This window comes from Cavia porcellus, unplaced genomic scaffold (assembly GCF_034190915.1).
Source record: "Cavia porcellus strain 051 isolate PalLab524CR breed Dunkin Hartley unplaced genomic scaffold, mCavPor4.1 scaffold_1, whole genome shotgun sequence".
In the NCBI taxonomy this organism is placed as follows: domain Eukaryota; kingdom Metazoa; phylum Chordata; class Mammalia; order Rodentia; family Caviidae; genus Cavia; species Cavia porcellus.
The window spans coordinates 37,336,898-37,363,554 of NW_026947484.1; the positions used below are offsets into that span (position 1 = coordinate 37,336,898).

The 26,657-nt window shown below is 32.7% G+C and overlaps 1 protein-coding gene across 3 annotated transcripts in view; it reads left to right on the forward strand.

Annotated features, from left to right (window-relative positions):
* Positions 1 to 26,657, forward strand: part of Lrfn5 (leucine rich repeat and fibronectin type III domain containing 5) — a 276,969-nt gene that overhangs the window by 8,785 nt on the left and 241,527 nt on the right. The gene's annotated exons all lie outside the window — the stretch shown is intronic.

Sequence of the window (26,657 nt, forward strand, 5' to 3'; positions counted from 1 at the left end):
CTGTTTTCTAGTGTATCCTCTTACTATTATATTAAAGAAACTTTCTTGAAAAAAGTGTGCCCTCTTATACTTGGAATTATGCCATTCATCTAAATCTCAATAGGAAAATTGACTTTGATAGTCCAGGTTACCTTTGGTTTTGGTTTCTTTCATTGTGACAGTTTTTATCCCTTCTCCAAGATTTCATTTTACCTTCTAATTATGTTTTAGTGATTCCTATTTACCATTCATTTCTTTTGTAAATTAAATCTAGATTGTACAACTACTTTATTCTGGAGCTTTACACATCTCATTTTATCTAAGAATTTTCTTATTTACATATCAAATTACTCTATAGGAAATTGACACATTATTACAGGTATAATGAAGCACAAGGAATAGTCAATGGACCAATACATTTATGATTGCAAAATGTTCTGAGTGCAATTTATTTGAAAAATTGCATCACTAAAATGAGTAGAGATGACTTCAATATTTTCAGTTTTAGTAAAGTTATACATTTGTAAGTAGGTGAATGGAAATACATTTCCCATTTACCTAAATATTTTCTTTAAGGACATTTTGTAGTTAAAGATTTAAAGGAATTTCTGAGTTACATTTTGTCTGTATTATTTTGTTTACTTTTTTATATTTCCTACTTTGATTTTAGAGTGTAATATTAGATAGGTAATGTGTGTTGCATTATTTTAAATTACTACTAGTGAATTCTAAAATAGTAGCATGTATTTCATATGTTGCTTATAGAAGTCAGTATACATGAATACTTATTTTTATAATATAATGTGTAGCTGTTCCTAATATGTAGAATTGGCCTACTCTTGATTGCTACCTCAGATGTTCAAATAAAAAATTTCCAACATTTCACATCTTGATTGCCCAATAAAGGATGTAGAAACAGCATTAGAATTTACATATTTTAGTATGTTGAATGCAAGATAATTACAGAGGTGTATAAAGAATAACTGCAAATTTTTATATGCATAGCAAACATGCTGTATTTAAAAATACATATCTCTATATTTTATATACTTCTACATATACAATATCTCTATATTGTATTTCACTTTTGTAAGCTTTCTGCTTGCAAATATCCTTTTATTTTACTCTAAGACTTAAGATTAAAGGAATCTTTTAAGCTCATATTAAGTCCATACTTTTCTTTCCATATCAATCTACAAGTTTTTTTAAGTGAATAAAATCTAAGCAATGTCTTGTACAAATGTAAAGTAACTATTGTTAAACAAACTAGAATAATATATTTAAGTAACTTTTGAATTAGTATTTGGTTGTTAGGTCATGGATAGAGAAACTAAAGATAACACTCATTTTATCATTATTTAATGAGCAGGATCAATCCAGGTTATTTATAATTTTGAAGTTATTCAATCGTGCTAATTTATTTAAGAAAAAATGTAAAGTTACAGAACAAAACTTATCTGAATTGCTTTGGGCTTTGGTATTTGTTATTAACTTTTATAAACTTCTGAATTCTGGGTTTAATGTAATGAGAAGAAAATGAGTAACTTATTTTTTCTGGTGTGGAAAACTAGTTTTATAGTTCTTTAAATTAATTCATACTAATTTTATTGTTATTTCTACTTATTTCTTTCAGAGTTCTATTTCTTTTTTCAGTGTTTTGAATTGTCAATTGAAACTTTTACCAGGGTAGCTATATGACATATGGCTTTAAGACTTATTTTTGCTAAGATGAAAGATGGACAAAACAATCTATGTATTTATTTTTTCCAATGATATTAGAAGGATCAAGTTTTCCCTATCCCAAGTGTTGTGATAACATTACCATTTCAAAATATGGAATAAATAACTATCTCTAGATTCCATACATTAAAGAAGCATCCAAAGACATCTCAAAATAAGAAAATTTCAGGAAAATATATCAATGCTGGTGCAAAATATATGCTCAGGAGGTGTTCGCAAAATAAATAAATTGATACATAAATTATTATTGTGCATACATAACAATAAATATTGGCTAAAATGTATATATAAAACACCAAAGTGTTTATATGTAGCAATAGAAACATTGAAAATAGTCATTATCTATATATCTAGTGTTTATGCAGAATCAATAATATTTGTAAACTTTGGACTTAAAAAAAGAATCACAATCTTTATAATACATGTAAAAATAGTCCTTCAAAAACAAACCAGGATCTCTCTGACAACTTGCTCTCTTCCTGTGTCACTTTATGCCCTCTAAGAGATACAATCCATATTGGAAATTGGAAGTACCAGCTATCTCAGAGTGAGTTCAATTCACACAACATAAAGCTTTCTTTGTTGAGGTAATAAGGGGAAGCGCTGCTGAGAAAGAGGAAAACCTCAATGTGTGAGCTAAATGTAAATTAAACTTGTACCCAGTGGTGCTATCAATGATGATATAAAGGTATGATTCAGCATTTTAAACTGATGTGATACATAAGGATGTGACATTTCATAAAGGACTGCAAGCCACAGGTGAATGTGTAAAAGAGCAAGACAAAATGGAGCCACATGATGCTTCTAGGCGTGTTAGAGTTCAGAATGTAACCTCTTTCTACAGTGTAAGATTTTTGCTCTTAGCATCTAGAGCTAAGCAGGAGAAATAGAATTCAGTCACTTAGAACTTATTTAGCAGCCAGTGGAAAATCCACCTTGACTTGACTCAGGCAGTTAGGAATTCCTTGACTCCCACAGTCAATAGCAGGACAATCTGATGGCATAACTTGACTCAGCATTGAAAGAACTGAAAAATGAGGATGTAACCATCAGCTGTAATTCTTTTTTATGGATTCCTTTCTCAGATTGAAAGGATGGCTCAGGATATAGCTTTGTGTCATTACAAAAGGGAGTTCAAAGGCAGAGGGAGAAAGACAGAGAAGGGGAGGAAGGTAAGAAACAGAGAGAGAAATGAAAGGGAAGTGTTTCTCTTCCTGGCAGACCTGACAAGATTTTTAAATTGGTTCTTTTCAGTCCAACTTCCTGGACTTGGGCTCTTTCCATTGTTCAGTCCAGTTAGGAGGAATAAAGATGTTACTGTATTTGACTGATTTTTCCCTCTCTTTCCCATTCCCTCTTTTTCTTTTTGAATTTGTCTCCTTTTTGTCTTTCACAATCAGAGTCAACAAAAGGCACTCCTCTGCTCTCCATGAGAAATTTAAAAACTAATATGCCCTCAGAGAGATTTTCATGTTTTGCTTTGCTCATATGCACTGCCAGCTTTAAGATTCTTTCACAAATTCTGTTATTTTAGGGAATAAACTGAAAGTTGTCAAGCTGGTCTTATTATAAAATCTTCAGAATGAATCAGCCATATAGAATTTGACACAAATAAAATTCTAATTGTTTGCTTTTCATTGGGAAGGTAATTCATACCCCAAATACAGATATGCTTCATTCCATGACTGTTTGAACTTAAGATCTAGATGCACTGTTTGAATATAAGAACGGTATTTAGATTTAGGATGCAAGAACCTATGTGGCAGTGTAGCTTTCTTCTTCAGTATGGTACTACAATTTTTGCTGATTGTACTGTACAGTAGTAGTTTTATGCTCAAAGTCATCAAGTTGGAGTTTCCTTTGTTCATTTCTTTTCTCTGAATATTGTAATGTCCATACTATATACAAGTCTTTAGTTAGCAACCAGTGTATTTAGCAACCTAATTGTAGGAAAATGAGTGGGGTGCTGAATGAGGAACCTCTGCATTTGTATGGCATAGCTTGGTTTCACTATTACAGAACACCAAGTGGCTATGGAGATGTAATCACATTTCAATGTGTCCATCTCATATGAGTATCTGTAATATGAATTTGCATACTATCACATGATTCTAGTATTCTTTCAAATACTGACTCTAGTAATGTGTATGCGGTATATTAGACTGTTCACTATGATCACTCTTTGAAATATTATAAGTAAATTCTAAGGGCAAAAGGAAACAAAATTATCCACTAGTCCTTATTAAATAGTCTATTAAAAGTATCAAAGAGGAATTGATGGAAGAATTTAACTATATTTTTTTAAAAAGTCATTGTAATTTTCTTTCAAATAGAAATCAGACAAATGGTGAATAATTACTGTACCTCTTGTTTCATTATCCTACTACCCAAATGCTGAATTAGTTACTGCAGCTTTTGTTTGTTTCAGTATCATGATCTCCTTTTCTACCTTATGAAGCATCCAATTCTCTATCATGACTTACCCATTCCTGCAAGTCAAGAATTTTTTTATATTTTATCAAGTGCCTCTTTAATTTTCTGCTATAATTCTAGGATTTTGGGTGGTAATTATAAAGGTGGTTTTAATAGGGATAAGCTCTCATCTTGTACTGACTTTCTATTCTGACTGCAATTCAAGGAAGGAAGCAATCAGCAAGTGGCAGAGGAGAGCTGGGTTACTCCCAGACCCTCTGCTCCTGCACAGAATAAGCTCAGCTCAGCGCAGCTTGAGACCATACTCATAAGTGAAATAAATCAATCTCGCATGTGTGAATACCGAATAGTTTCCCTAATGTAAGTAATGATTCATATATGTAAAAGTATGTGGTAATCATGATTCCCCATTATGTGGCCTTGAAGCCTTATAAAGTTTTCACTTATTAATTGGAATGACTTTATTCTGGGCTGCTTGATATGGAAATATTTGAAGCTATAGTATATGAAGTTATATTCAAATATTTCAAGGAAAAAGACACTATGGTAACTACTATTAAGTCGGTTTATTTGGTGGTGAAGCACTAGGTTGCTGAAACAGTCATGCTTTGACCTGTATTGTTATGTTGTTATGTCCTCTTTTATCTCAATCTCTCCCTTATTCATTAAAAAAAAGTATTTAGTTATTTTTTATGATTTTTTTAATTAAGGGGAAACATAAAACAATTAGCAGGATGTATTATAGTAACTTTTTTGATTTTCTATTAACTTGATTTGAAGTCCTGTAATACTCCCACTATCTTGTTTTGACTGATTAGACTCTGTTCCATTCTGTATGATAATATCAAGTTTGAGGGTATAGGCAACTACTTTGAAGGCAATAAGATTCACTATGATTCCCATTCTGGTTTGACTATTATCTCCTTTGGAATCCTGTAATGTTTACAATGTTTAGGTTTTATTGGTCTTGTTCTCTACTGTTTTGTTCAACTTTATAATACTTAATGAGATAGACAATTCTTTTTAAGGAAGCAAGAGGCATTATGGTAACCATTGTTGATAACCTTGTCCTCTGTTTTTACATCATGTGCTATGTCTATCCTTGGTTTTGACTGACAGCTTTGTTTTGCCATATTTGACTTTATTCTCTTCCAAAAAAAAGTAATAAGAACTAAATGTAAATAAAATGTAAGTAAAAAAAAAAGTAAATAAAAAGTAAATAAGAACTAAATAAAACCCAAAGTGTATAAATTGTGTTGTAAAAAAGAGAGAGAAAAAAAGTGCTCTAAAGGATACAACTGCAAATGTGTTTAGGAGTGTTAAATAGATGACCATATTAATGTTTTTTGGTTGGATCATTGAACACAACTGTTGGCAGTCTCACTGTTTGAATGTCCACTTTGTATGCTTTGATACTGTGACTTGAGCAACTATCTCTAAGATGATAATGTGTAATCTATTAACTGGTGATTTCTTACTTTTTTTTTTTTTTTTTTTTTTTTTTTTTGTAGTTCTGTATTACTTGTACCCTTACATTGCTTTTTTTTTTCTCTTTTTCCTTTTAAATAAAATTAAAAAAAAAAAAACTCAGAAAGCTCAGCCTTCTTGCCTTTTAGGAGCTACTGAGTTTTCCTCAGGACCACAAAGTCACTGGATAAAGAACCTTTCATGTGACAAATAAAACTCCTAAAATGGATACATCGGGGAGGAATTTTGAAATTTGTGTGTTTGATTTCCTAGGAAGTGGCATATCACAAAAGCAAATAAGCGTATCTTCCTTTTGTTTGACCCTCAAATACAATGCAGTTACTCAAGGTCAGTTTAGTAGTAAATTTTCAATGTCTTTGCCATAAAGATAGAAATAAACATAGCAATCTAGCTTTAAATGATAATTGAAGGAACTATTGGTTGTATTAGTATTGCATTTTAATTGCACTGGTCAGGCTGCTTAATACATCAGACATGAGATATTTGTCTGTATTTATGGTTTTAACAGTTTGGATTATTTTCATTTTCACTTACTTCCAAATAGGGAGGCTGGAAATACAAAAATCTCTTTCTCATAGTCAGTTTTTGGTCAGAGAGCTCTAAATTTTATTAACTAATTATGATGAAAGCGCAACTCTGCCTTCTGCCTTGAGAGGAAGTTGGTGGCAGCCTGTAAAGGAAATAATGGAGTGTGGTTAACCAATGTTCCTGCTTCCTCTTGAATGATGTAACTTGTTCAGTCACTTACATATGCAACAATGAGGTTCTGAACCACCCAGAAGGAAATAGTTCTTGAGCCATTATAGATACGGCATTTAAATATCAAATACATTGTATTCCAGGTGTCAAGATTTTGAAATAACTTCTGTCTCTTACTTCAATATAGGTATGTAATTGTTATGTTACTAAATAAGCATATTTAAAAACAGTTAGTTTCAAAACTGTAGTTTGTTTAATCATTTTAACCGATGTATTATTTGGTCATTTGAATGTCTGGGTAATTTTCTAGAAGCTAGTCTTTGTGGAGGTATCAGTGCTGCTACTTAACGAAATCAACAACGAATTGTTCATGACCATGACCAAGATCTACTCCAATGTAATGTCCACATTTGATCCTCTTTAAATCATCCTTCAGAGAAGAAGAACAGTGAACTGGAAAGTTATCATAAAAATAGAATGCAGTAAGAGGTATAAAAATAGCATTTTCTCTTCTGACTTTCTCAATTTGAGTAAAACATTCATTGTATTATTCTGCACAAGCTTTGCGAAGTGCTCTAAAAACTCATTTTTAATACTGGTTACTGTGAGCCTTTTGAAATGTACCTAATGACAGACTGAAATAACATTTTGATAAAGCAATAGTTGAATTATGAAATATTGTTACTCTATATCACTGCTGGGAACCTTAATTGAAGCACAGAGTCTGACTAAACCAACAGCAACAAGGAAAGAAAAGAAAAAAAAATCACACTATCTTATTATATTAACTCTCTCTGAGTAATACACACAGAGATACACACACACACACACACACACACACGCACACACATTTTTCTTACTACTGTCTTTATTCTTCTGTTTGGATTCTGGAATAAATTCATTCTTAGTTCTTTTTCTTCTTTTCCATATCTTAGTTGCAAAAAGCCAATTATTTGGCGATAAAAGATCTCAGTTACAGGTAATCAGTTGAGATTTAGATTTTTAATGAAATAGCTTTAAGGATACATTCTTTCATTCACTTTTTGAGGTGAAGTTTACTTTACAGTTTCATCATGATTTAGAAATGGATACTTGAAGATACTTTAATGAATTAGAAGGGATGATAAAGCTATAGATTTTCTTTATTCCAAATGTTAAAATTAGGACAAACAAGATATGGCATGAGAGTTTCCCCGTAAAATATTATGGTACAATTTAACAGTAATTATAAGAAAATTTACTGAAATATACTTTATAATAACAAAAATACATTTTATAAAACATGCAATTTTAAGTCGATGAATAGTGGGCAGGTTTTCTAATGAAAGATCATCTTGCTGTCTTATTAAATCATATAAATATGTATTTGTTTCTAAAGCATACGCAGTTCTATAATGTATAGTGATGAAAGTGAAAACTATGATGTGCTAATATTACTTTTTCATGTAAAATACACACACATATATAAATTCATATTTACAAATTAATATTTTCCTGGAAGGGCACACAGTCACAAAAGTAGACAGTTGTCTCCACTATAATGGGGGGAATCTAATAATGGATAATTTTATTTTTGTTAAAGAGTTTGGAACTTTTCCATGTTATGTCTAAAACTTCATATTAATAAAAATTTAAGTGTATATTTGATGTTATTACATATAAAATCAAATAAATTATTAGTTTCTAAATAATGATGAAAGATTAATATATTCTAGTCACTATATATTAAATATTTACATTCCAACCCAAACGTCAAAGATATTTGCAAATTTATCTTCCCTAAGTTAATTGAAGAAATTTAGCAAATAAGTTTATGTAGAGTATCATTGGTATTTGTCATTATTTGTATCTGAACTGTCCCCAGAAGTCTCATAGGTTCAAAGATGGAGTAAGATGGTGATTAGATTATAGGACAGTAGTGCCATGCAGATCATTGTATTGATTAATCTGTGAACTGATCATCTGTTCTCTGTCCTGCCCTCCCACTGTGCTATTTCTGCCTTGGAGCTAGTCATGCTGCCATAGACTGAACCCACTAAAACTATGAGCCAAGTAAAATTCTCCCCCTTTAAATTGTGAGCGTCAGATATATTAGTCCTGAAACAGGGAAGTAATGACTACAATATGGGCTAAATCAAAATCCGGGCCTCACTCTATATTGCACTCACAAGACGAAATGTTAAAAGTATTCTCTGATGACAGACTTTAAACTGTCCCATATATTGTAATTGGTGTATGTGAAAGAGGTCAAAATTCTCTATAAAATCTGAACATTAAATTTAATCAAGATCATATAAAATGTTTTTCTATGATAAAAATTTTCATTCTTTGTTCATTTAGCCTCATTTTCCTAGAATTAGAAATTTTGGATATTTTTTCCTCTCTTCATTTGGTTCTACCGATTTTGGTGGACAGATAAAAGATGGGATCATTAAAATTTGAGGAAATTATTTTTGTAGAATTTTAATATACTTTGAAAGTACAAATATAATTTATTTCAATATGTTAAGCAAATAATACAGAAAAAGATGAGAAGCTCTCTTCAAAGACTAAATTTGATAATAGAGGAAGTAAATGTTAAGTTACCAGAGATAAAAAAGTTTTATTTGAATTTTATGGGGAAGAATTATGACAGAATTTCAAAAACCTCTCTCATCTTCTAGGTATCAAAAATATAATTACAATTGTGCTTATTCCTAGGGCAAAAGACATATCGAACTTTTATCTGTTCTTTGCATATCTTCAGATATTAACTAATTGCATAAAAATGTTTTTAATTTACACTTAAACTTTATAGTAGAACTTATATTTTAAACTTATTTCCCATATTTTTTAATGAGCTATAGTTTCCATACTATATAGTTCACCCTTTTACTGTGTACAGTTTTGTAGCGTTCAGTAAAATCAGGGATTGTGCCACAGTCACCACCACTTAATTCTGGAATGGGCACATCATTACTGAAAGAATCTACATACCTGTTAGCAAGCACAACCCACTTCTCTTTCTAGGAGGTTAATTTTTGTTAAACAAAAATTTTTATTTTAAAAAATGTTATAGCTTCTGTATAGATGTCCCCTGAAAGCCTTACGGGGTCATAGGTGGGGGGTTTTTAAAAGTTGATTCAGTGTAGAGTGTGTGAGAGTGGAATTCACTCATGCTGCAGTGCTAGGATCAAAGGCACTAGGATTAAGGATGTGGGTACACCAGCCCTAAGCAGCCCAGATAGATGAAAGGCACAGGAAAAACTGTGGTCAACCTTGTTGCTTTGCTGCCTTCAGCATCCACGAACTGTTTCTCCTATGAAAAGCTTGTCTGCAATCCACTCTGCCTTGGATCCAGCCAATTAGGGACTGCAATCTCTACAAATTCTGAGCTAAACAATTCACCCTTTAATTTGGAGTGTTTGGTATTTTGTCTCAGCAATGAGAGTGAAGTAACAAAACACTAAACACGGGAAAAATTGTTTTTTAGAAATTCCCAATAGTCTTTCTTAATCTTTTAGTTAAACCAATTTTTGTAAGTGAACTGTGCTTTATTTTTTTTTTATTGTTATTATTATTTTTTTTGTACCAGAGATCGAGCTCACGACCTCACGCTTGCCAGACAGGCAGTTGTACCACTGAGCTGAATCCCGGGCCCTATGAATTGTGCTTTAGTTTCCATTTGTGCAGTTGATAATTGAGAAGATAGCGTAGTACAAATTTACTTTATTTTTTGCAGTTTTTTCTCAACATTGGGCATTGCAAGTTTTAGTAACATTTGGATAGCAACTAACTTAAAACTTAAGGTTTTTTTTTTTCTTTTCTTTTTTCACAACTGCTTCTGTAATATGTGGCACAAACTCAATATGAAGACTACTTCATAGTAAAAGTGACCCTTATCTGATCTGTCAACTTTAAGTTCCAGAATGTGACAGTAATTTTAAGTTTCTTTTTATACCTGACTTCTTCTTAACACTATCTCATTTTTTTTCTCACTAAGCTCAGTGAAACCACTTATCCGGGTAGATAAAAGCAAATAATTCTTCTAGGTCAGTCCTCTTCATATGTTGTCACATTTTGCAACTTTAATGCATTGGCTCATTCATTCAGCACATATTTATTGATAACATTCTACACATGCCAGAACTTTGTTAGGATCTGATGGCTCAGCAGGAAACAAGTGAGATTTGATCATTTCACTTATTGAATGGATGCATTAGAAGGGCAGCAGATACACAGACATTCGTAACTTCAGTATTTTAAGCCCTGGATTGTATCTGGCTCTACTAGTAGCATGAAAGATGGAGATTGGTTTTATTTATGTGATAGACACAGATGCAAAAATAGCAGTTGAACACTACTCAGTACTCATCGAAGGATAGTTTTCCTGCCATCGAGTATAGTTACTGAGCTTCCTGTTGGTCTATATTCCATATGATTGAAGTATGGTATGCTAGATGAACTCTTGATACAAGCTTTTCCTTCTGAATTTTGAATTGTCACTTAGTGTCTGAGCTATTGGAATTCAATTGTTAGGGTAAATTTACCTTTCGCTGGCTCTAAAAACATAGATATCTATATTGATTTATAAAGGTCATTAAAAACATTGAAGAAGTCTTGCATCTTTGTATTTGCAGAGATTACTTCTGCAGTTGTTCATTAGGAATAGAGATTTGCTTATATTCCTCTCTAGACAATCTAGACTGTTGTGGTTCAGTGGTGGGTGGAGAATGTATTTGTGGATTAGTTACCATTAATCAAGAATGCTTTGTATTTATATTTGTTTCTTGTATTACATTGTCAGATAATTTAGTCCACAGCAGGTGGCTCGGTTTTACTGTTCACGCAACTTCCTGCTCACTCATTTACAAGCTACACTTCCATGCTGCTTTATGGCCTTGAAACAATTTCCTAAAACTTATAAAATATTTCTACTATTTTACTTTATTTCACTAATTTCAACATTTTCCTTTATTCAAAGTTTCCTGCATTTTATTTGCATTTAGTTTCTCTTAACAGGATTTCCTGACTGAAGTAGAATTTCCTAATTGAGTAGTCAGTCTAGCTGATGCAAATCTTGCTGAAGCACTGGGAGAGTTCTTGTGGCTCTCCAGACATCTCAACTACCTCATGTTTTGGTGACATGTCTGTGCCATCTTTTTGCTAAAATAACATGCACCCATCATATCCTAATTAGTGTTTCTTCTGGGTTTCTAATTTCCTTTAGAAGTTTTCACTGATGCTTGATAGTGACACAAGTCTTCATTCTCTCAGTACTCTCAAATCATATTCCTTAGAGATGCCACAGGTATACTTCTGGGTGTATGTTTGTTTGTTTTATACAAAGCCATTTCAAAAGGTACAAGTTCACTACAAGGATATTTTCATGGCAGTTTTCCCAAGAACATTACTTTTTTCATGTAATGATCATTCCTAATTAAAGTATTCTTTTATTATAGCACTAACGGGTCTCATTGAAATCATTTATCTTTCCATATATGTTAGAGAGATACTAATATATTTGAAAGCATGATATATTCAACATCTTTTTATCCTGGTACTTAAGTACCAGGATACAGTACCAGTACATCTTTTGTTTTATCCTAGTACCTACAATGATGTTTGGAATACTAGTAAAATGAAACAAACAGTTACTCTATCTAATGACATTAATGATGACAAAAATCAGATAACAAATACCTCAAAAATTTTTACTAAATTCATTGACTGGCTGTAGCTTAATGTTTGAAGATCTTTTCTGAATAAAGACTTACTAGAAAGGGGCTATATATACATTTAAATATAATTAAAGAGAAAAACTTTAAATTTAAGGCAGTAATTTCTTTCATACATGCAATTGTTCCAAATTGGCCGTTGGATCATGTAAACTCAAGAAAGATTATTAAAGTTATGGGTTTCTCTTTGGATGCCCCCCCCCATGCAGTCGTGGAGGTGGTTGAGTCTAAGATTTGTGATTGGTTCATTGTCTACAGCTGAGATTGCCGGTATGCGTGCTGCACTAGCCCAGGGGCAGGTAGCTGGCATACAATATAAAGGAGGGAAGGAGGCCTGCTTTTCCCCTTTTGCTCTTCCTCCCTTTTGCCAGTGGCTTGCAGCTGATACTGATGGTTGCTCCTTAGCTGTGCCACCCTGCCTTAGAACCAACTGAATGTGAATTGAAACCTTCAAAAACTAAGGCTAAATAAATGTTTCCTTCCTTTACTTTGGGTGTCAAGTATTTTGTCTCAGCAACTAGAGAAAAGTAAGCAAGACAATTAAGGTTTATTATTTTTTAAAAAATTGAATTATTGATCATTTTAAGTACTTTTGAAGGATGCTTTTAAAAATTCATAGCATGAGTGAATAGACCACTTTCTTGGATTACATGCTTCCCATTTGTTGAATATTATCCTTTGATATTTACTTAGAACTAAGAAATTTTAATCCCATGTCGTATATCATATGATATAATTATCTTTTGTATTTTGTTAATTTGGGTTACAGAAGTAAAAGAATGAAAAGAATCGTATTTCTTTAAGAATTAATGTTTTGCACTATAAGGTTTAAGTAAAAAAAAAGGAAAATTATTTTTTTTGCAGTAAACTATCTTATAAGATGTTCTTGCTTCAATCATAAGACATTTGTTTACTTACATTTTCTTTTATGATTTTGAAAGTGACTTTTTTCCTCAAATTAAACAATTTCATTTACTCAAGAGTTTCTCCGTAATATTGGTATTGGTTATTTATCATTTAGTTGGATTTTTTAACATTATAGGGTATCATGCATTAACCTTAGCTGAAATACTTACATAATCTAGAGATAATTCTTAATATATTAACTGTTGAAGAGGAATGGTTTATATTAAACTTTGGACTTCCTTCTTATAGGCTTCCCTCTTTCAGTCCATACTGCATATTTTTTTTTTTTTTCAGATAAATCTTCCTAAAGTGCTTCTGTTACAACTTCCTTACTCAGAAACCTACAGAAGCTTCCTAGGGACACTGAATTAAATTTTACCTTGTTCTCTGACATTCATGGCTCTATAACCTCAAAAAATTTAGCCTCTAAACTCAGCCTGGTGACCCATCTCTCCTTGTTTTTTCAGAGCAGTGAAACTATGTTTGTTGGTTTGCACAGACTCTTACTCCCCAGCACACACACACACACACACACAAACACAGGCACACGTATTTCCATAGTCTTTTGTTCCATACGACACTATCTCTTGCATTGCTTCTTCATGTTCAAATTCAGCTGATCGTTGTGTCCATCTAGAAAATTTCTTCTGTGAGAAGCATTGTCTGATTCATTTATTGAAGAAATATTTATTTGCTAGGCATTAATAAAGGGCACTGTTGATGAAAAAGACCATGACCAGCAAAAAAGGCAAAATTCCATATTACCAGTTTGCAGGTAGATGATGAGTGAATAATAAATATAGAATTTCTGATTGATAGTGAGTGCTATGGAGAACATCATCAAAAATGAGGTATGAAGTGCAGAGTTGGAGAGGTAAGACTGCCATTTGATTTAAGGTGATTGGAACGTGTTATGTTAGGTAATGGGGCATTGTCAAAGAGGTCTGAGAGGGAGCACAAGTCAGGAGGCTTCTGGGAGAAGAGTAGAGACCAAGTTCAAGAACACGGGGTCAGTTGCAAGCTAGCATGTTTATAAAATAGCCAACGGCTGTATGTGGTGGAAGAGCTGTAAAAGAGCAGGGTAGTCACTGAGGTCACACGGGAATGCATCGTGGGGGACTGGTCCAATTACTATGAAAGCCATTCGAAGCCAAGCGGGGTTGGGCAGATGTGAAAGGAGAAAGCTTCTGCTCTAAAGGGCTGCACAAGCCACTGCCTTTTTGTCCACTGTGAGGGCACTAATCACAAATGAGGTGCTGATCAAGACTGCACAGTGCACTGAATCTGGGTTCTGCTGTGGAGCATGACTAGATTCAGGGTTCATGTTACAAAACAAGGAATTTTACTTAAAAGGAGGGTAAGAGATCAGTAAGTGAAGTAATCAGTATTATTCTTGAAAAAAAATGGTTTAACTCTGATGCAATCTTATTTATTAAATTACTACCTGTGTCAGGTTCTTTACCATGCTGTGTACTTCCACTGGTGATGCTTCAGCCTCATAGAAATCCTATGTAGAGAGTTTGAATTAAAAGAAAATAGGATATGTGTTTATGTTTCTTCATTTTTAGAGAAGAAAAATAATGACGGGGAATAAATACATCAGAAACTTAGTAGTGGATGAATAATAGGTATTTTTAGATTTATATTTATCTGCATCTGTTTCAAGAACAAATATTCTCATTTATTTATTTTAAAAAAATTACTGTATACTAACAATTACTTTTTAAATCTAATAAACATCAAATGAGACTTTTTTATTATCTTATAACTGGTAAGAATAGGATTTATAGTCAGACTTTGTTTCATATGCTATCAACTTTGAACAAATAACTTAGCCTCTCATCATCTATAATCTAAATTTTCAAAGTGTCAGACCTGTGTCCATAGAGGAAATGGCATCAAAATGATGATTTCAAACATATAATCTGATGCAAAAGATATAATAAATGATTATCATTATTATGCTTATAATTTTAGGTGTTCAGGTTAAAATACCAAGACAAAGTGTATAGTATTACACTACTCATATGCATACAATGATATAGCAAAATAATGTAATAAATTGGTGTGAAAATAAACTTTGATTTTACAATTTTATTCTACAATATTATGCCTTGACTCAAGGCTTTTGTGCACTTTTAGAGACGGCATTCCTTCTTTCTTTTACACTGATTATTGTGTGTTCATACTTTCTCATTTATTTTAACCAGGTTTGAATGATTCTGAGTAATCAATTCAGCATAATGTTGAGACCTTGATTTACAGGAATAAATGTTGCTTAGTGAAAAGTTCCACTGCCATCAGTGCCAAACAGACTTGATATCAGTGCCTGTATTGTCTAAAAACAAGTTTTAGACAGGTCCAATTCTCTGAAAATCATTGCAATTATATCATTATGTGTGATTATGTCATGAACTCAAGCAAGATATTTCTTTATCCAATTACAGTTTTATAACAGTAGACAAAAATGGTCCCTGTAATTTTTGTAAATGTTGCCTTCCTTAGTTAAGACATTAAACAAATCAAATCATGAAATGGAACAATTTCGATGACATAGTTACACAAACACTAAGAGTTTTCCTGTCACTCATTTGAAGACCGAGAAGAAAAGAATGGCCAGATGACAACTGTAATGATTCAAAATAGCAGTTTTTCTTAGGGGTAATGATTGAGGAAACAGAATTTACTGCAATATTCTAAAATGTATTTCAAAATGATTAACCATCTAAATTGATTGCCATGTAATTTATATTGTCTATGTTTACTTTACCACTAAGATCAGTTATTATAACTGACTTACACTTTTCCTTGTTGTCTTAGAATTCTTCATAGTAATTTGGCTATTGTAAAAGAAATCCAGAATGATGGGGCAGTGGTTCTCAATGAAATCAAAACTGGATCTGTCACATGGAAGGGGATGTGGCATGATAAACTCCCCCACACTCACCTATAAAACAGTATGTATCATCAGTGAGCCCTTTTTTCTTAAATTAAATCTTTAAGCATTTTCTCCTAGATTACTCACTACAGTCATTTATAATTCCAAAACAGTCACAATGCTGGAAAGTTTATTGTTCTACTGTTGGAGTCATCCAAAAATTTCCCTCTGTCTAATTTAGTTTCACACTATGTAGCCTCCTCATGTTCAAATATCCATAACAGCAAATGGTTTAACAAAAAGAAAGAAATTCAGTGCTAGGAATGAGATAGTCCCTACTTCAAAAGTGAAAATATTACAGTAGAATAATTGAATTTTCTAGAAAAAGGTGAATTTTGTAATCCTCAGTGATATACTGTGTGAATATAATTCCATGAAATATAACATTTTCCAAGGGCATAGTTTCTAAATCACATCTTGAAGCTCCAATGTTATGTGTTCCAATATGTATTAACGATCCACATCTTAAATTCTATGAAGATAATTTGATGTTTTTGAAATTATAGGATTTGAGTCCTTTTTTTCCTTTTTATTATCTTCAATTTTGATTTTTGGACATATTAACAAATGCCTAAAAATGAATTTTCATTTCACTGTTATGTACATACTGTATTTAACATTACTTCAAGTCATTTTTAAGTCTAGTATAACAAATTTATTATTGTAGACCACTTGTGAAATATTTCCCTGATAGTTCTAAGTTGATTTCAAGAGAAAAGCATAAAAATTAATATTTTTTAGACTTTTAGATCTCAGAGACGCATTATTTTTATTTATAAAATATCCATGATAGCCGGGTATGTTGGTACATGCCTGTAATCCCAGCACTTGGGAGGCTGAGGCAGGAAGATTGTTGCAAGTGCGAAGCCAGCCTGAACTACAGAGTCAGACCATGTCTCAAAAAAGAACATATATATATATATATATATATATATATATATATATATATGATTTTAAGATCAAAGAATTAGTGACTTCTGAACTTTGACCCAGATCTGTCTTGTAAAATAAAATGTAGAATATTCCATGATACTTCCTAAAAGTATCTTTGTTTTTGTAAATTTTAAAAAGTACATAAGTTTGTGTGTTCACAGGTCTCTGTTTTGGCTAGTATGTGTGTATAATTTATCTGAAACTTTACCAGCCAAACCAAATACTCAAGTGTCAAGATTTTTAGATCAGTTTGAAAATTTCTATATACATTCAAATGTTAAGTAGAAATGTTTAATCTTTTGGTAAATTTGATGATTTAGGAGAGATTTACCTGTATATAAAAATTCACTAAATAGTGAAATGTGAATGATTATAATATAAGGAAGTCATTATATCTATTTTTAACAAAATTTTATATGCTTCAGAAATATGACAACCTCACAGATGATTCTAAACAAAGCAGAATGTCAAGAGTGTGATAGCATGCCTTGAGCTTACAGGGAATAATGTAGGAAAGATAAGATCCTGTTCTTAGCAATTCGGAAAAAATAGCACAGGCAAGGGAACACCTCTGATGGTCCTGGAAGAACTAGAAAGACTTCAGTGTTTTTAAATTTAGAAGATAATTATTTTAGAATAAGATCAATACAAACAAAATAACAAAAAGAGGCATGGAAATAATATTTATATTAAAGGAGTGGGCTCAATATTTATGGAGTTTAGGTTATAGGCATATAATTATTGGTAGAAGTCACTTATAAGTATTATAAAGTAAGGAATTTGCACTGCACTTTGATGTCACTGGAGAGCTGCTGAAATTTTCTGAGCTAGTAAATTACACCTTTGGAACTTAAAATTTTGTGTGTCTGAACTGACATTGGCTCATATGAAAAGTAAGATAAATATTTGAATCAGACTGATTACAAGATGACTTAAGTAATCTAGGAGGCAGTGTGGACATAAATTTGCTTCAAACTCTGATTTTATTCTCTATTTAGTCTTTTCTATTTGAAATGAAAACATTCCCTTATTCTCAGGCCCATCTTGCTGAAGGTACCAACCCAACCCCCTCTGCTATGACCTTTTGTGGATGGACCAGCTGCACACTGAAGACATGTACTTAGGTGATAATGCCTCAAACACACTCTATAGTATGAAGATAACCACACTAGTAACAGATTCTATATTTTCTATATTGGGTAACTTGGTTATGGAAATGAAGTCTTTGACACTTTGGAGAACTCTGTCGTTATTAGTGAAGACTTTGTAGATGTCCATATAGTTTTATTACACTATGTGTACCTTGTTACTACTAAATAAATTGGTGGAAGTTTTAAAATCAAGGACAACCCCATTAAGAGCTGAAATGTCCTCCTTACAGTTTAATGGAGATGTATCTATAGTGTCAGTAATCAGTTCTACAGTGTTACAGATGCACCTGGGTTTTCCCAGGAATTACATTAGGGAAGCTTGCACATTCTTTCTCAAACCTCTCTTTGGAGAATAAATGATGAGAAACATTTAGTGAAGAAAATAAAAGCTTTGGTTATATCATAATGTTCAAATTTTTCCTTGTTAAATTGTCAAAAGACCTTTAAAATTATTTGACCTACCAACTTCTAGTTTGTACATTATCTAGTATTACTTATCAATTCTATTAAAATTCATACTTCTTGAGAGTAAAATCAACTGTAGCTTAAAAAAACTTCAATGAGAAGCAAGTTTTAAATTAAATGAGTTATAATTCAATTTAGGTCATATGCTTGGTAACAGTATTATACAATGCATAAATGACTATAAATTCAAAATTTAAAATTTAGAAATAAAGTTAGACATCTTTACATGTATTAAATATTTTATTAGATTCTTTATGATTTATGTTTTAATTCATTATGAATAAAGGTATTTCAAATACAGATAGAATTTAGATTTGGATATCTCTTTAACTTCTCTCAGCAAAAATTACTCTTGTATTACTTAATTTAATCATTTTAGAAATATTGTGAAGTTAAAAAATATCGATATTATTGTTTTTATAATACAGATAAGAAATCTGTTTAAAATTATAGCTGAAAAGTGAGAGAAATGGAGCTATAGTTTCTTGATTTGTAGTGTTTTATTTGATTGTTGTATTATTTCTGCTGAAACGTTGGTCATACATTCTTCCTTAAGGTTACAACTCCTAAGCTCTTTCTTTTCAAAAACAACAATCTATTTTATTCCTCTTTTGGAGTAGATATTTTGTGAGTCCTGAGAGGATAAAGTTAATAGGGCACTTTTTACATCTAAAGAACAGATACATTGGTAAATCATTTTCATAATTCATGTCATATTCTAATCTGGAAATCACAGTCAGAAGAAAAACTTTGTCTCTATGCCTTTAACAAACAATGTGATTCCTGGTTATCTTTTTTCTTCTATGAAGTTTCTAATTAAACAAGGAGAAATTTATAAACCAGACACCTTTGTTTTCTCATCTAGTAGAGTGAATAATCTCTCAGCAGGTTCTCAGGAATTAGTTATTTGCACTTTGTTTTTGCCTTAATATTTAAGTTAATATAAAGTTTACGAACACGTCATTTATGGGGGTTGGGGATATAGTTCAATGGAATAAGCACCTGCCTGGCAAGCACAAGTCCTCAGTTTGATTCTTAGTAGCGAAAAAAATTCTTTTATGTATCCTACTCCTTTGTTTGCTCACTTATAAACTAATCATAATAGAAATTTGCCTTCTTACTTTATGTGATTATTATGAGGAAAATATTATTTTATAGGTAAAGCTAAAATGTAAAAATGTGGGCAAACATCAGATCCAGAACAATATTTGATTCTTTGTTGTGTGAAGTTCTTACCAAAGTATCATCATAATAAAAACAGCCACTTTGATATTATCTATCAGATTCTCTAAGTAGGTTCCACATTTGAGGGATCACAGGTAAACTGAGGTAATGGAAATGTCAGAGCTCAAAATGATTTCACTGTCACTCTGCAGAGCATGACATTCCAATAAGCTTGGTCAATAGAGACTTATAGGTTGAGAAAGATTGGGGTGCCACTTCTGCTTTGCCTTAGGCTGCAAATGTAAAGTCATATACTTTTCATCCTAAACCAAGTGGAAATGAGTTATTGTGAGGAACCCATAATTACAACATTTCAAGAAAATAATGAATATCATAGCTCTATTTTTGTGCATTTCTCTGTAGAAAGGAATCTCCTGTTTGGAGCTAAGCAAACTGAGGTTGTGTTTCCACTCACAAGTTGTTTTCATTACGACCTTTATTATATGACATTATACTTGTGTTAGTGCCTGTGAAAGAGAAATGCACAAAAAAGATTAGGACACTGGGGAGACAGGGTCATGTGGGGCATTCGTAAAAAAAATGACCTCGGCATGCACCAAAATAGGCCATTTCATTCTTAATTAAATTTATACATCATAGTCATTGATTAACCTGCATTTGGATTTTAATAAACTTGAGGTTTCTTTATTATCAGAGTTATTTTGCACGTACACACCACTTATAAGACACAGTGTCAAGTTTCAAGATTCTCCAAGATAATTATTTTTCAAATTTCTTTACCCTTTATCCTGTATATTATGATCACCCAACTTTGTCTAGAATATTTCCAGGATTCTCTGCCTCTAAATAATCTATTTTTTAACTTTGGCTGCTTATAAGAGAAAAAAAATGAAAAGAAAAATATTTCAATATTGCAATGCAGGGGCATTGCCTTAGGAACTATCTCTGAGTCCACTGGTGCTAGAGTTTCAAGGGCATTGGAAAAAATGAACAGAGAACTCTAAGTTTTTAAAGATTTAAGGAAGCTGAGTAGAAAAGAATAAAAAAAAATCCACACTCTGTCAAATGAAAATTACATGAACTGTGGGCAAAGATACCTCTTCTAATACTAAACCACAGCCTAGTAACCTGAGAAAAATTTGATCATCCCCAGAAAAGGGAGACAGGAAGAGCCCTATGCAGTGCATTTGAAAACATTATTCTGAAGGTCTGAAAAGGACCTTGGATGGATCATATGAAATATTAACACACATTCAGGTATCAGAGCACACTGCAAAAATTACAGTGCATTTGATTGTGGATAAAAGAAGTAAACTTGCAATTTTCTCACCATAGTTAAGAATATTGGGGTCAATTTAAATTGAAATTTCTAGCTATTTATACCTCATATTTCTGAACTGTCTCAAACTTCATGCTGCAATTATAAACTTAATATTTTATAATTTTACAGAAACATCAGTACTTTCCACAGAGAATGGCTTTTCTATAAATATCTGTATAAATATGTGGTGTTTACCTGAAAATGTTATCAATATGAAACCAAATAACAAATTGCTGTTTAAATTCTGCCAAAATAATAATTGTTAGATCTGTTTCATCCCAGGTCAGATATTTGAAATCATTCCTTGAGGTCTAATAATGGATTTGTGATTTAGATTTAAAAGATTTTGAAAGGTGAACCATAATTATACTGCTCTAAGACATAAACAGGTTAAGATACAAAACATTACTATAGTCACATAAATCACCTAATTTCCAATTTCCCTTTGTTTTCGTAGTGCAACATCTTTCTCCTTGTTGTCAAAAAGTGAGTGCATTGGCATAAAAGCCCCTTGAGAGAAAAAAGTGTATATTGATCACTATAAGTGCATTTCCATAATGCCTTGAAGTTACTGAAATTGACCCTAAGCCATGTTCTATTTCTGACAATGATTTTTCATGTGTTATTTATTGATTTACAGCTTAATGGAGACAAAAATAATTTTCACTCTGAGAAACACATGTAAAACCATGTCTTATTATTTGAATGTGTTTGTAGCAATAAGAAAATATTGTAGACATGATATTGAATATAGAAGGTAACAGACTGCCCAAGATAATTGTTGCAAAGATTTTCCTCTCTATGTGCTGAAATACCTGTGCATGCTGAGTATCTATGTGACCACAAAGTATAATCAGGTTTGTAAGCATGTGAAGAAAATATATTGAGAGGTTGTTTGTGTGACACTCCAAATTCTAGCTGTTCTCGGTTCTATTTGATTTGCACTTCACAATTTTCAACTGGAAAGTGGTGATAACATTAGCCTTCATCTAGCCTTCATCTAGCTCACTAAGCAAGGTAGGTGAGCAGTTCCCAGTTTTCAAGGAGTTGTAATGAAGAGTGAAGGCATATATAGATAAAAATGTACTGGTTGTAGCAGGTATGTCTTCATTGTTATCTTCTTCCGTTATAAGGGTACTGACTGTCTACCAAGAGACAGTCTCATGAAAAACTGGCAAAGATTTGAGCATTTGAGCCCCGTCTCCCTCGTGTGCATTTCTAATGACCTGGATCAAATAAAGGCAGCTGGTCTAGATTGATGAAAGCACATTTTGCTTCATAATTCATAGGTTTCCGCTTGCTATTTCTAACCTGACATTTTTTTAACATCTTGAACTTCAGAATGAAAGGTCGAGAAAGAATACTTGTTTTGTTATATAAATAATATGACCCAATATTTTGACTGGAATTAAGGTTTAGAGACACATGTTTTGCCAGATCCAAGAACCATTTAAATGTAAATAATGTATTATACTTGTATACTTATTGGGGATCTAGCCAAGATCCGTAATCTCCCAAATGAGCAAATACTTAAATAAATGAGACAAGTGGTATGGCTTTTAAGGCTCCAGGAGGATCAAAACCCTCTGCAGACTTTGAGACTCTGTAGGCTAAGACAGGGAATGTTTCTGGGTGGTCTGTATTTATTTATTATTCAGAGAAGGAAGGGTTAGAGTGGAAAATACAGGGAACCTGAGCAGGACCTTGGGAGGGGTTCAAGGACCCCTCTACTTAGTCTGTAAGCAGCAGACGATGCTAATTAAGGATAACTATCCTAGGAGAAAGTCTCCAGGTGAATCCCACTATAGGAGAGAAATGCCTGCCGCCACAATCTCCATCCTATTAATTGGGGTTGGAGCCAGGTGTCCTCAGCTGTGGCCTGTCTTACCCCCTGAGGTGTCTCCTTGTTCTCAGCTCAGCCATGCCCTGGCCATGCCACAGCCCGGCACATGTGTTCGGCTTCAAAGGCTCCAATATACACTGTTATTTTATACTTCACTAGCATAATTTATTGCAAATGTCTCATTAAACATACCAAAAAATTAAGAACTTTATGTAAAAGTAGACATACAGAATACTGTATTAAAAATATATTTGAAATAATTTATAATTCAGGACCAAAGTTCAAAGTTAAGAGAAACCATATGTATTTTTGACTAAACAGATACATTTTGTTGGTAAGCTAATTTAGGATTGCATAGATACAGAATCTGACACTTTCATATCTGAAAGAAAATATATTGATAGAGATTTAAAAATTCTTAATGTCTTGACAATTTCAGAACAGTTTGAGTAAATGAAGATACCCATAGAATCAGCAGAAACTTAATAAATGAACATATCAAAATGTTGAGTATATATCAGTTCAATTAATGATATGTATTTTCATCAATAAAATATCCTAGAAATTTTCAAGTGACTATTTTGAAATGTACTATTGTAACTATCAAGGGATATTTCTAAAGAACTAAATCCTGCTCCTCTTGTATGTACCTGTCCTATCATATAAACTATGTACTACTTTCTAAATGTTTTTGTGTATTAGAAATCATTTCTCTTTGCATCACTGGTCTAATGCAAGACTGTTTCTTCAGCATCTCTTTTCTATGCATTAAAGATATAAATTTAATATTGTCATTTAAAATTCCCCATAAATTACTTTTCTTAAGCACAGTCCATCTCTCCTCACTGGTACCCATTAACATATACCTATGCACATATATCTGTCTGCACACAGCAACAGTATTTGCTGTTACTTCTATGAGTTGTTTTATACTGCTTCCTCATCTTTTTCTACCCGTGAAACCATGTTTCCTGTGTATACACAGGTATTCCTATAGCGTAATTACTTCCTTTTTAAATCTTTGTCATAGTCTCAAATTGATTATTTTACTGAATGTGTGGGTAATACACGGATTTGTAAATGGTCCCATGGAGCTCATGATTATATGAAAGTAAATTACTAAGACTTAAAGTTGAAATGCAATGTACTAAAAATACTTTTCCTCTGTAAAGTCAATTTTGGAAACTAACCTGTTTCCTGATGTAATTTTCTGGTTGCTTTATTTTACAAACATTTGTGCATTTATTTTAATAAATATTCTAATATCCATATAAAATGACCACAACCAGTGGTGAGCATCCAGTTATTTCTTGTGTGAATTTGGAATTTACAGAGGACTTAAAGTTATCCTGTATTTATAATATGCACGCAGGCTGACTCCAGGTATTGTCAACTGGACATTTGATATCTTTAAGAACATCTCACGTCTGTGTCATAGAACACTCAGAAAGAATGAAGATGGTTTATGTTACTCTCAATAACTACTTAAGTTTATTGTTTGTTCAAGAGTATAATTTCTTTCAAGACAGGTTTTAAGGTGCGTACTATGAATGATCTGAAGGAAAGGTTCAAAATGCCAGCGCTTTCATTACATATCATGTAGTATACGCCTCGTGCTATGGAAGGTGAAAGAAACAGATTGTGTGTGTGCGTGTGAACTCACAGCAGTGCGTGCGTATCGTTAGAGGTTCAATCTCAACCGTGGGATGAAGGGAATAAGGCTTATTCTAAGGAAAAAAAAATGAATGAGGATGTTTCCTTAGGATATGTTTTATGTCCTGCCCCATCCTTTCTCTAGTTCGCCTAATTTTCTGTGCGTTACTACTTGATAGTTTAACTCTCAGGAAATGAAGACCAGAACAAGTGGATGCTGAAATCTGGAGATAATCGTGGTCTATGTCATATATTTATCCTTCATAGAGAACAAAAAAATAGAATGTCTTATAAATGAGATAGGAAAAATTGCCATAGATCTTTGATATTCCAGATTAAAATGTAATTTCTTTCTTATGATTTTCTAAAGTCAGCTATTTCCTTTAGAATAACCATGGCAAGGTAACTACAGTATAGAAGTTAATGACTTTCACCGTACATTGGTACCAATGAATCTATTTCGCCTTCACTGTCTCAGTCAGTTTAGCTTTTTTATGCCTCAAATCAACCATAAAATCAGTTACTTCAGAGTAGTTGAAGGGATTAAAAGAGACAATCCATATAGAATTCAGTACAGATCTGGAAGAACAGCCTCACCGACTATTAGCAAAGTTTCTAACTGATTGCATCATTGGAGAGTTTGTTAAAAAGTTTTCCTCCATGTTTTAATTCTGAACCACAATCTTTTTCTACACATCAAAAGAATTTATGCCATGTTGTAGTCATCCTCGTGCACAATCTCTTTCTGATGAAAATACTCATGCACTTAAATACAGGAAGCATTTCTCAGTCTTCTTGAGGCTAAAATTATCAGCTGTTTTATCTTTTCGTGTGTCACGATTCATCATTCTGACTATTGTCCTCTGGGCATACAGCATGTTGTTGATGTTTCTGTAGGAACTGGCTGCAATATCCCCGCAGATTGGGAAGCAAAGTCAAGCAGACTATTACCTCCTCCTTTTTGTGTGTCTTCCTTCTGTTGATATAGATGCTACTAGGGGCAGTCTGAACTGGGTATATGTCCTTGTTGTTGAGACAGTAACGTTACATTTTGTGTGGCATCACCAAAATCAACTTTAGAGTATACCAGAATCTGACATGTTTTTATCATTCAATATCATTGAATGCTGTTATGTCACGTTTTTTGTTTTCCTTCTTTATTTGTGTTAGTTTTAATAGGCATTTTTATGTCTTAGTGTGGGGCTTGCATTCTATTGCTGTAACAACAGTTGCAGGTCCTGAGGTTATCTTACCTGTTATTGGACCAGAGCAAACATTTCCTCGGTTTCCTGGTGAGGAGATTCAAGTGGGAGAGAAGTGGTGCACTCCAGACAAGACATATATTTCAGGACACAACTCATTTTCCCTGGTGGATACCTTTCAAAATGCCTTCTGTGGCCATAATAAATAAAATGAGATGTCTGTCTCCTAGTTGTGCCTCTCTAAGCTGACAGTATTATTTTACTTTGGACTAAAGTTGTTTTTATTTTATTTTAGTATATCCTCTTACAGCTTAGAAAATTTACTTCAATTCAGTGAATATTGAGCATCCATGCTGTGCAAGACAATGCTCACTGCATTGCTTTCCTTTGACACTGACTGCATTTCCACCTTTTTCTTGAGAGCTATCTTTTGTTGCATGAGAGAGGGCTTCTTTATTGACTTCAAATCTCCTTTGGCTTGTGGTTTTATCAGGGTACAGCTCATGTTGTTCTTATTTTCAGTATTTGCTTATTGAGGCAGAGACTTAGAGTATTAGGAGAACACAGAGCATCATTCGGTGGCCCAGGATCTAGGAGAAAGTAGTTGAAACAACTCAAAAATCAACATGGTAAGATACTTTATGACTGAAAATATCCAAACTATGGTTTTGTTGCTATATATCAACAATGTGCCTGAATATTAATTCAAAGTCTCACCAATTTCTCCTTCTCCTTGTTGATTTTATAGCCTCTAGTCCTCTAGCGTGGTTTGTAAGACTTTTGCCTTTTAACAATATTCTTAGGTCTGATTTCTGTATATGTTACAACCCTTTGTTCCTAACGCTAGTCACCGTATCTTAGAAACACCGTATCTGCCTGCCTATGCAATTCAGTCACTAAATGTATCCAAAGGAGTTTGAACATTATTTTATAAATGTTTGATATGAAGAGATTTAGACCAAATGTAACATGAAATCACATATAAACACATTTTTTTTTCATTT